Genomic DNA, 10,856 nt, shown 5'->3' on the forward strand with positions numbered 1-10,856 from the left:
TATGTGCGCTTAAATCTTTAAAACTACGCAACGGATTTTGATACGGCTTTTTTCAATAGATAGAGTGATTCAAGAGGAAGGTTTATATGTATAATACATTCATAATATACTAAGGCCACATTGCTAATTTTAGAGGTTTCTAACGTGATGTCGTAAATTAACCTATTTTTTTAGGCTTATTTAGCAATTAGCAAAAACGCTGCCTAACCCTACGAGTTAGATCAAATTAATGTACTACAGTATTGTACACCATAAAAAGGTCTACAAAAAAGTTCGCGATGGTATATGTTTATCTTTTAGGGATAACCCACATTAACCATTTTTATTATTTACTTTTTACGTGAGAAAATGGCTTATTTACGAAGCTATTTTAAGCAATACGGCATTAATCCTTATCGAATTAAGTACCTTAAATACAGTGTGCAATTAATATAGATCAATATGGTTCCTTACAGCATGTAAATTAAACAAATATTTTCGGAGATATTACAAATTTAAAATTTGCGTTTAAAAATGTGTAATGTAATAAAAATTGTATGAATTTAGATATTCCAAAGATAGCAGGAAATCTTCATAGTAAGTATAGGGGAAGAGGAATTGTTTTACTCCAAATTTAATGCGTGCGGGCCAAGGGCAGTAATGAATGAACCAAAAATACTGGATCGATTTTAATCATGTTTTCATTGAGTGACATAGGCATATATATTTTATGCCCGTGCAAAGTCGGAGCGGGCCCCTATGTTTTTATATACAACGTTCATATTTTTTCTGTAGTGTATTTAATTTAGTATCAGCATTGCACCCGTGCGAAGCCGGGGCGGGTCGCTAGTTTCTATATAAAGAAGCTAGATGCCGCAATTGCTCACACTGCACCATAATTGCTAATAACTTTTAACATCATCCTCCTTTTGACATCACCAATGGGGTGTTCAGCTGCAACCCGGGCTAGTTTTGCGCCATTTGGAAACATGGACACATTACAAAACACCAGAAATCAAGGAACAATAAAAGTCAGTGTGGTTTTCCGGGTCAACGTGCACCAAAGACGGCCGAGCTGTGCCTGTGGGTGGGCCATAGCATTTTGGTCACCAAATTCGAGAATGACAAGAATCATCTGTCCTCTTTTTTATTTTTTTATTTTTGATTTTCATTTTCATTTCATTTCATTCAACTAATTCATTTTAAGTTTCTTTACTCCAAGCATTCCTTAACAAAGCACTAACCGAATATTATAAAATAGCTTCATAGAATTTTAATTCCTTATTTGTTTGTTAGCTGTTAGTTCCCACGAGAGACATACGACGAAGTAGAAAGCAGTAGATAAAGGTGAGCTATCTGCAAGGGTGAAATTGAAGAGTGCAATAAATAAGCACTATACAATTTTATTTAAACATTTAGGTAAAAAAAAATTCTCTTAATTAGCCTAATGTATTTATTGTTTTGCAATATATATTTTAGATCAGATTATGGATAAAAGATAAATAATACATAAAAGATAAAAGATAAGCAATTAAAATTAAACTAACTACATAATTTGCATAGATGGAACACAGAAACAGTGTAAATATTTTAAAGAATTGTTAAATATTAAGGTGTAATTATTACGATTAATTCAACAAGATATGTGACTAGCACTCAACTAATTAATTTTAAGTTTCTTTAGTCCATACATTCCTTGTCAAAGCACTAACGAAATATTATAAAATAACTTCATAGAATAATAATTCCTTATTTGTTGGTGAGTAACAGTTCCTAAAAAGACATAAGAGGAAGTAGAAAAAAGTAGTAGATAAACGAAAGCTATAGAAGGCAATTTAAAGATGAAATATCTGTAAGGATGAAATTGAAGAGTGGAATAAATAAGCACTATAAAATTGTATTTAAAAATTTAGCTAAAGAAATTATTCTCTTAATTAGCCTGATGCATTTATTATTATTGTAATATATATTTTAGGTGAGATATATGCATAAAAGATAAAAGATAATGAGTTAAAATTAAACTAACTACATAATTTACATAGATGAAACACAGAAACAGTGTAAACATTTTAAAGAATTGTTAAATATTAAGGTGTAATTATTACGATTAATTCAACAAGATATGTGACTAGCACCCAACTAATTAATTTTAAGTTTCTTTAGTCCATACATTCCTTGTCAAAGCACTAATGGAATATTATAAAATAGCTTCATAGAATAATAATTTCTTATTTGTTGGTGAGTAACAGTTCCTACGAAAGACATAAGAGGAAGTAGAAAAAAAGCAGTAGATAAACGAAAGCTATAGAAGGCAATTTAAAGATGAAATATCTGTAAGGATGAAATTGAAGAGTGGAATAAATAAGCACTATAAAATTGTATTTAAAAATTTAGGTAAAGAAATTATTCTCTTAATTAGCCTGATGCATTTATTATTATTGTAATATATATTTTAGGTGAAATATATGGATGAAAGATAAAAGATAATCAGTTAAAATTAAACTAACTGCATAGTTTACATAGATGAAACGCAGAAACAGTATAAACATTTTAAAGAATTGTTAAATATTAAGGTGTTTAACGATTAATTCACCAAGATATGTGTTATATGACATTTTATTGTTATTTTTATTTCCTTTAAAGACCTAAGTTTTGAAAAATCAATAGTTAATTTAATGACTGTAAATGCATTGCTCTATATCCATACATTGGCTAATTGCGTTCGTAATTGTTTTATTCATATATTCTCTATTTTAATTTCACACATGTATTACGTTACTCACTACTCTATATTTATGTTTATAACATAAAAAAAACATCACGTATGCTTATATTTGATACTCTGAAGCTGTTAGAATTCTGAAATTAATCTTACTTATGATACTTTGTTATAATATTTAGTGAGGTATTAATTTAAACTTATTAATATTTCGTTGATTACTAAAACTTAATGAAAATTAGATTTAATTATATGCCATAATTATATGTAAAAATGTTATTTTTTCCCAAATTAGAATAAAAGTAATCTACTGAAGCTGAAGTTAAAATACACTTATACATTAAACTAGTTCGTGTGGTTTGGTTCGCTTTAATCTTCTGATTTCCTGCGCGTTGTCCATAGCTATTTTGTTTCAACGTTACTGTGATTTAGCAACCTAGTTTCATTTTTTAGGGCGAAATCTTGGATCACTTCGTGTATCCATTTGATTCCGAGGTCATGGTGCAGCTCTTCGTTGGTTACGTAGTGATAAGCGTTGGTAATTAATCATAGAACTTTGTTTTGGGTGCGTTGGATTACTAGTTGGTTTGATGTTAGTGCAACCCCATATTTGTACGCCGTAGGTCCAAATAGGTTATCTGATTGACTGATAAACTAATGTCTTCGATTTTAGATCAAGTTGAGAGTATCTTCCGACTAAACAGTACAGTTGTTTGAGTTTGAGTCTAATTTGCTCTATCGAGAGAGAGAACATCAAGATATATTCCGAGGTACTTAGCTGATTTTGCTTGAGGAATCGGACAGAATCGTCAAATGATATAATTAGATTTCTGTCAATTCGCCGCAACGTAAAATTAACATGGACGAATTTGGAGCTATTAAGCTGTATTTTCCAGTCTCTAGTCCATTTGTACATCTTGTTGACCATTAATTGTACTTTTTCTATAGCCTTAGAGATACATATTCTGCCATTATAACTGTGTCATCAGCAAATGATCCAAGAACTGTTTTTTGGTCCCAAGACACTACCTTGTGAAACTCCAATCGAAATAGTGTTAAAAGTTGAGAGCGTCCCTTCATGCGATACTCTAAATATTCTTTCAAAAATATACTTTACAGAATTTTCTTTACAACTTGCCCATATTGTTGATTAATCCCAAATTTCATACCCGGTCAAAAGCCTGTGAGCCATCTAGGAATATTGCAGGGCAGTATTTATCTTCTTCGATTGCCTTTTCAACAACCGCTGTTACTCTGTGCACTTGGTCGATTGTCGAATGGTGATTCCGAAATCCAAACTGAAACTCTGGTATTTCTATAGGCCTGTATGATCCAACTTATTCTACCGGTTTGTCAGGATTTTTATGCATAGTTATTCCAAAAATGTTAGTGAGTGATTTCTTGAGATAGTTATTTTAGTATATTATAATATATAGGAATTTATTACTTTAATTAATGTTATGTATCAAATATATTTCTGATCCTATATTGAAAATGCAATGAAAACAAGTTTTAGTAACATATTATTTTTTAAATTAAACTTAATGACAATTGTAGTGGAATTTTGACCAGAGGGCAATCATTAGTACTAATAAATAAAGTGAAACCGATCAATCATCAAAAAAGTTATATTAAATAGTGCAAATTTAATGAGATTTGGCATCAACACAGGACATTCTTAAAATATTTTTGACGATTTTCTACCTGCAATATATTATTCGACATTAGATTCAACACGTACAATGTTACAATGTAGTTAAAAGGTGTTTAGACGAAGTCATTGTACTGCGAAACAGACGGGATTAGTCACAGGAACATTGTGGTTACGGATAGTAATAAATCGTTATACTTAACCAGTATGTTTATTTACGTCATAATGATCATGAATCTCGAATATATTTCCTGCGGAGACTAAAACCTCATAAAACTTGAATCCGGAGTTCAATTAATTCAGCCAATTAACTGTATTTATTTTGTTGTGAGTCATTGCCGTGAGTTTCTTGTTAATTTATATTTAGCTCGATGTTTATATCGTTTCTTAAGTGATATTGAGTTATGGATTTTTCCAGGTTTTCGTAATAATGTATAGTGATTTCATTATTCCACTTTAGTTCAATATAAATAAATTTAAAATATTACAAAACTAATAAAACATTTTAATTTTCTTCTGCATTATAAACAAGTAAAGGACTTTTTATATCAGAAAATAATACCTTAATGTATTTGATTAAAAAGAGAAGAAACGATTTAAAAATATGTTATGCGTATATAACCATACTGCAGTGTACAGGAAAATCATTACCGTTTTTTTTTTTCGGAAAAGAACATCCTTCGAGAAAATCAATCGAGCCATTTTCTAACTTCTTCGAAATTGGCGAAGTACCTAGACCTGGGAAGTAGTCTGGAAACGGCAGGTGCGATAATATGTCCCATTCAACTGCTTTCACCGCTTCCTTGATGGGTTTTGCTTTATGAGACGGCACGTTATCATGGTTCTAATCGATCATTTCCTATCGGTCGCGATAATTATCAACTGTTTCGACAGGTTTCAATAGTTTGTAATACACCAAGCCACTCTGCTCCCACCAAACACGGAGTATTGTCTTGAAAAATCATTTTTTGCGCTTAGAATTTTCTTATCATGACTTTGAAGCAACTTTTCACAGACGATTTTTCAAGTGTCCATTTGCTTGTCATTCAATTCACGTGGCATCCATTTTCCAATCTTTTAGATGTTTCCAATTTAACGCTTCTGCTAATTGTTTTTAAGTTTAGGTTGGTTTTTTCATCCAATACCTCTTGCAGTTTCGCCTTATCAATTTTTTTCGGTGTGCCAGAACATTATTTGTCTTGTACGTCAAAATAATCTCTTTTGAATTTTTGAAACCGCCTCACATGTTTTTAAAATTAGAGCATACTCACCATAAGTTTCTACCAGCAAACGAAGAATTTCAGCGCCTTTCTTTCCTTTTGATTAAATAATAAAAGTAATGCGTGCCACTAATTCAAGTTTTCAGACACGTAACCTAATATTTTCAAAGAGATATAAGTCTATGGCGAGATGCCAGTAAAATGAAATAACATATGTGTCAAATCATAATATTTCATACTTACGCCTATCGACGTCTTTCAGAAACATCACTAATAACATAACTGTCCGGTACACCCCGTATATAGGTGACAACAAGAACAGGTGCTTCTGCACTTGAGCAACAACCTTGGAGAATAACAGAAATGATACACATTTTGTCTCTCGTCTTTTCATGGCCTATGCATCAAGTAATATCAGCAAAATACCTCGGCATCTACCCCTATGGTAGGTGAAATAGGAAACAAAACATTCAACAGTCAAAAACTTTAACACATCAGACTCAAAAAATCAAAGACCTAATATCAAGGAGATTGGTTTATCGGGTGAAAATTCGGTATTGCACGAATATATCAAACTGCCCTTTCGAAATAAAATTATTCGATTAATTACCAATTTAATTTAGGATATACACACAGATCGATGTTTATTCCCCACTCGTATTGCTCGTGTATTAATTCAAGTACAACAGAACAATATTAATAAAATCATTAGTTAATTAAGATTGTACTAATGTGTATCTAGGATTGGACAATATTTTAATTACTTGTAGTTAAAATATGTAATTGAAATATTAATACATATTTGATATTTGTAATACAACTACTTCTGAAAAGTGTAATTTGAAATAGGTATTACACAAATACCTGACACTGATGCTTTTTGTAGCCATTATTTCAGATTCTTATGGCTCAAAAAAAAAATTGAACACAAATACCTTCAATGATATTTTAATGGGTGCCTTCAGAACAAGATAACATTCTACTTCTGATTTTTATGAAAAGGTATTATTACCAATAAATATAACAGACAATAAAACTATAATTTTGTCATAAGTTAACCTGTCTCTCAAGATGGAATTTTCTTTGCAATGCTATAGCTAATGAGAAGTTAATAAACTACTTATTTGATACGTAAATTACTTATTTGATAAGTTAGATGGGATTAACACATTCCCGCCCATAGAAGTACCACTTGATTACCACAATAGTTACAAAATGTGTTACTTACCAGAAATCACAATAGATGTAAGATGTACAGTGAGGAAGATAAATCAAAATCTCGCAATCCACGCCTTAGTAAACATCCAAACTGGAGATCTGGTATTTCTATAAGTAGTTTAGTACGTTCTGACAGCAGTTTCTCAAATAATTTTGATATAGCAGTGAAATAAGGCTCTAATATCCAAGTTATTCTGCTGGTTGGTCAGGTTTTTAGGCAAAATCATTCAAGCAACTTTAAGACATTTCGGAACATATTTCAGTATCAAACAAGCATTGAATATATATGTCAGCACAAGTATTGCTTTTATAAAAGTATGACTTTGACATGAGTTAACATATACCCGTCCCATAAGATAGAATTTTCTTTACTATGCTATATCTTATGAAAAATAAATGAAAATTAAATTACTTATTTGATCAGTTAGATGGGACTAATACTTTCCCGCCCATAAATAGCTAACTATACTTGCTACACCTAGTTACCCCTATAATTACAAAAGATAAATCACGCAATTCACGCCTTACTAAATATGATTTTGTTGTATTTGTGAACAGAGAAAGTGATCAACCACATAGATCAAAAATAGAATAACAGTTAGTCAGCTTTTTGAATTTTGAATGTATTATAATTAAATGAAAAATCATATCACCTTATTAATTAGATGCAATTTGGCAACAACTAATGCTAGATCACTAATCAGTTGACAGTAAACATAAACGATTTCATGCATTAGGTCACTTCTAAGGAAAAAAACAATTCGTATTGACTATTCATGACTGGATGTTATTTCATATGAAAGATATAGACTCTGTAACCAATAATATATTTCCAATAATATAACTCAGTTATCCATCTTTTATAAATCCACAACATTGTAGAATGAGAAAATGGTCTTCCTCAAAAATAAATAACAGTGGACCAAGAACAAACAAATAACACCATTCAAAACAACTCAACACAGTTTTTATATTTTAAATACAACATCAAGAAATGTTAATTATCTTCATTACTTGCCATTTATTTTATCTGATGTTCTTATTATATTACCCACCGCAAACAGGATACTATTATGCATTTCGATTATTCAACCGACATCAATTAAAAAACAATTAAGAATAAGGTTTTCCGGCTGAAGTTACATTTCAATAACGACTCGAATAAAAAAAAGACATTTTCTATACAATGTTAGGTTAAGAATGACGGTGAAACTAGATATTTACAAGTAACTTCAAAACAATGAACAGAACCTATTCAAAACAAAACTCAAATGAAAATACACCGTTTTTTTTTTGGCTTGAAGATCGCTAAATTTAAAACAACCGTTGTAAAAATTAATTAGAAAGTTCCATGGAATCAGCATGAACTCGTTTAAAATCCATTCGATATAACAAGCACTGCTTTTATAACAAATACCAATGTTATAAAGTTTCTTTTTGAATCAATGTCTTTAATTACACGTATTTTTTTTTAATGTTTCACGTATAACTATGAAAAGTGATTGCAATTTTGGTTATTTCTATTCTATTAGGATCATGACTTAATTTGTGGGTACATAATACTTCTAAAATGCTCTTACTATTGATGTTGTACCTTATAATATTCGTATGTATTTACTGATACAGATTTGTTTTAATAGCAGTGACATGAGTGTCAATATATGTCTGTCTAAAGTTGTAAATTCGTTTTACAGTCAGACAAGGTCCTTGTCATTTTATTCTATTTAAAAAGAGATAGAATGCTATTAGACAAGTTCGAACATGTAACAGAATGAACCTGCAAATGTTGTCCGTTTGCCAAACGTCGGAAAATTCTTCAAAATATTATAATTACGGGTTATAAACCGACAAACGTTGTTTTAACGCTTTGTTTTTATAAATTTGAAATCGCCGCGGATTTTATTGAAAATATTTTTGCGCCTTGCAGCTCCACTATATATTAGTACGGACACGGTCACTAAAATATCTCAAAAAATAAAAAACAATATAACCTTAAATTCGCCGAAAAGAAACCGTGTTTATGCGAAACAAGTGACAAATCATGCCCAATCTTGGTGTTTCAGAGATCAAATATACGAAATGTATAAAACAGTAAGTAGTTTTTTCAATCGAAACATAATTTAATACAATTATTTCAGAAAAAAAATTAATCTGGGTAGTATCCACAAAGATCCAAAAGATATACAGTTATTTGAGGGATGTAGAGCATTCGTTCATGCATTGTTGGATAATATAGGATATAAGTGGTGTAAAGATAACCCACGAAGGGATTTAATGGATCTTCCAGAGATTGCTTTTAAAGGAATACAATTTTTAAAAACATATAACAAAATCAAGGAAGAATTATATCAATTTATATATTTAAAAGAGACATGAATATTTCAGAATGGTGCATTGGGTTGCTAAAATAACACCTTCGATTTCTATGAGCTCGATAAGACACATTGAAGAAAAAATTGACAAATGGTACAATTTTGAGTTTGAAGTTTTTAATAAATTGGAAATAAACAGCTTGGTTATTAACTTGACTAGTATTTCTGAAAGTGACTGTGATTGAATAAAACTTTATGAATATTGGTTTTTGATTCATTGCTGACGATTACCAAGACAGGGTGATGAAAGAGGAAAGCACTAAAGGTCAGTATACAGTTAATATACTTTAATTGTAGCGAATTCTATTATAGTGTGAAAGCTTTATGAGCATGTGTGTTATTCTTCAGAATATACATAAACGTTTGATTAACATGTATAAGTAGGGAAATAATACTAACTGTTTTACAGATATGGCAAATGAATTAAGGAGAATGCAGCGATTAAATGTAGTTTTATCAAGAAAGATATATACAGACAGTAACAGGACAAACTAAAGAGAAATACAGTAATATCATAATGGAAAGAAACAAGAACTAAGCGTAAAACATAAATATGATCTCTAATGAAAGTAAAGTACATTACTCAGATATAAAATTGTTAATTAAATTCATAAGGCCTTCTGGGGATACCACTACATACAAAAATGCGTCTAGAACACTACCGATACTAGTGTGGAAAAAAGCTATAATGTTAATGTATATATAATAAAACAACTCTAACCTATAAATTATTGTCGCTGTAAAATTAATTGTAATTTTAAGTTCTTCTTTATATTTCTTCTTTCTATTTGTGTTCTTCTTTATAGTGTGGAAAAAAGCTATAATGTTAATGTATATATAATAAAACAACTCTAACCTATAAATTATTGTCGCTGTAAAATTAATTGTAATTTTAAGTTCTTCTTTATATTTAGTAAAATATTTGTTCAATTATTTTATTTATATTAAAATTTTGTTATATATCAGAGCCTAAACGTACTAAATATCTGAATAACTGCGACAACATTGCGACGTTTCCCGTGTCACTGCTATTTTGAATTGACTATATATAGTACACGCTTAATTGGCAAATTAGTATATTGCTATGTTAAGTGCTTGTATCAATACATAAGCAAAAGAAGTACTGGATAACTATATCAGTACGTCTTTTGGCTTCGATAAGGTATGGCATGACGACCCTGTTCATAAGCTGCAGAAAATGATCAGAAACAATACACTGAACTATTGAAATCTTGCATTATAGCCAGAAAGTTTAGAGTCAAATAAGAGAAAGGCTACTTTACAACAAAAGAAGGTAAAGCAGGTGTATGACAAGGAAATGAATTTGGACCAATTATTTACCTACACATGTGATGTGACATGTGACGATGGCCACATTTACCGATGATAGTAACTACAATCTATCAAGGGTTTTGGTACATATTTAAAATTCTATTATTTCAAACGTCAATCTTTGTAACAAAAAATTTCTTGTTGACCGAAATAAAGTGTATTTTGGGTAAAGTAATTACATCAAAATATATTGAAGTAGGTCTTAGGTATTAGTCATGTCCATTAAAGCACAAACAGATCTAATGGCTATATTTATTTAGTCCTGCACACCGGGTATACTTATTTGTAAACTCGTGTAATCATCTAATTACAACTATTAAACTCTTATCAAGAAGTATGTAGATTCCTCTACATAAATTAATGCC

The sequence above is a fragment of the Rhynchophorus ferrugineus genome, unplaced genomic scaffold (assembly GCF_030347505.1).
Source record: "Rhynchophorus ferrugineus isolate W39M unplaced genomic scaffold, kcgeb_rfMv2 rfM11, whole genome shotgun sequence".
Lineage (NCBI taxonomy): Eukaryota > Metazoa > Arthropoda > Insecta > Coleoptera > Curculionidae > Rhynchophorus > Rhynchophorus ferrugineus.